The 2,226-nt window shown below is 40.2% G+C and overlaps 1 long non-coding RNA gene across 1 annotated transcript; it reads left to right on the top strand.

The window, feature by feature from the left end:
* Window positions 1-55: 55 nt before the first annotated feature.
* On the top strand, window positions 56-912 carry LOC119289038. Its single transcript, XR_005141408.1, has 3 exons — window positions 56-259; window positions 343-572; window positions 664-912. It is a non-coding gene; the product is annotated as an uncharacterized LOC119289038 (long non-coding RNA).
* Window positions 913-2,226: the final 1,314 nt, after the last annotated feature.

Below are 2,226 nucleotides of genomic sequence, written 5' to 3'. Positions count from 1 at the left end.
AGCAGCAACCCACCACCAGCAGGCTTGCTGGGTGGCGCTGCGGATCCTGCGTTTGCGCGGCGAGGCCTCCTTCCCCTCGTCCCAGCCGTAGGAGGACACACAGTTCAAGTCTTCATGGCAAGTTTTTGCTGCACTGCACTGTGAGGCTGTTTGCTGCATCTGCTATTTTCTTCAAGTCTAATCTCATTGCTGTTATAAAGGAAGATGCCTGCTACGACCGTGTTCGTAGTCTCGTTGATCAGCTCCGGCCATGGCTCCGGTGAGATAACGTCCTCTGCTAATTCTGCATTTTTTGACTAAGAAGCATATACTGTGTGTGACTCAGATTTTGTGCGGTTGCAGATTCTTAGTGAGGAAGCCAGTACGAAGTATATCACTTTGCTTTTGTTAATGCACTGAGCCGCTGTGCCATTTCCGGGCCGCCGTGCCTTCAGATTCGGCGCTTCAACGGAAGAACGGGGGGACTCGCCCATCTACTTCGCCAACTCCGGTAACATGCGCGAGAGGATCACCATGAACGGACCAGTGCCAGGGCAAGACCGGCGTGCAGTACATCGTCCTCAACATGGGTGGTAAGTTACAGCAACTTGGTGTGAAATTTTGCCCACACGTGAGCATCTCAAGCAGAGCATGTCTAAAACTTGTTGTATCTGGACGCAGCAGCCATCAGCAGCATCGTCAGGTGGGGCATGCTGGATGAGCTCAATAAGACCCTGGACATGAGGGGCATTCAGGTAAGGACAGAGCAACACAAACTGTCATGTTTCTGTAGAAAATAGAGCATGCTTTTTGTGATATGAACCATGGTTGATTCATTGTTTTGTAAACCTAAACTTTTCCAGCAAACGTGGGAGAAATTTATATCCAGTTAGCACATGGAAATCTATATTCAGATGATATGGCTACTTCATATTAGGGAGAAATTTCAGAGTGGAGAGCATATTAAGTTACCATCAGTTTTTTTGACATACCAAATTGATCCTGAAACCGTATGCACTGGTAATGTTAATTGCCATGGCAAAAATACATTTTAATAAAGTCGCCATCAATTTTTTATTCAGTAAATGATGGGCATGACAGCCATGCATTATTCTGCAGGAAGTTCCTCGAATTCATTCATAACTTGGCAAATTTATATATAGTTTGTATGGAAAATTCACTTACACATTATGTTTTCACAACATGGCAAATTTGTATATTTCAATCTTTGTAATATCCACATGGCGATGGGCAGGTGTAATGGGCTGCACCGATTCAGACGACCGTGCGAGGGAGGCAAATTTAGTTTATTGACCATGAAAAGTTTTATTAATTGACCATGGCAAATTTTTAATTTCTTTTTCGACCATGGCAAATTTAGTTTATTGACCATGGCAAGTTTTCTTAATCGGTCATGGCAAATTTTAAGTCCGACCATGGCTAGTTTAGTAATTGACCATGGCGAATTTAGTTTACTGACCATGGCAAGTTTTATTAATTGACCATGGCAAATTTTAAGTCCTTTTTCGACCATGGCAAATTTAGTTTATTGACCATGGCAAGTTTTCTTAATCGGTCATGGCAAATTTTAAGTCCGACCATGGCGAATTTAGTTTATTGACCATGGCAAGTTTTATTAATTGACCATGGCAAAATTTAAGTCCTTTTTCGACCATGGCAAATGTACTCCCTCCGTCCGGAATTACTTGTCATCAAAATGGATGAAAATGGATGTATGTAGAATTAAAATACAATACATCCATTTCAATGACAAGTATTTCCGGACGGAGGTAGTAATTGACCATAGCAAATTATTTTTTGGTAGATCATGTCAAATTTAGTAATTGTTAAGAGCATCCACATCTTCTGTCATGCCCTTTTTTTGGCAAATTTTAATCCATTTTTGCCATGGCAAAAATACTTTTATTCACACGGCAAACTTTAGTGTAAGTTGCCATGGAATTTTTTTAGTTTAGTTGGCAAACTTATTGTAAAGAGCATGGCAAGTTTTTCGTTTTAAGTATGATGGCAAATTTACATTTTCTAGAACATGGCAATTTTAACTATGTAGCACGGTAAATACATTTGTATAGCCATGTCATTTTTAATTTATCCATGGCAAAAATACTTTTTATTTTTCACATGGGAAATTTTTAGTTTAAGTTGCCATGGAAAATTTATTTTTAGGTGCATGGCAATTTTAGCATGGAAAGATCAGCACAAAACACATGGCAAAAACTGAAACAC

The sequence above is a fragment of the Triticum dicoccoides genome, chromosome 4A (assembly GCF_002162155.2).
Source record: "Triticum dicoccoides isolate Atlit2015 ecotype Zavitan chromosome 4A, WEW_v2.0, whole genome shotgun sequence".
Lineage (NCBI taxonomy): Eukaryota > Viridiplantae > Streptophyta > Magnoliopsida > Poales > Poaceae > Triticum > Triticum dicoccoides.
The sequence above is the reverse complement of the archived record's forward strand: the minus strand, read 5'-3'. Positions and strand labels throughout refer to the sequence as shown.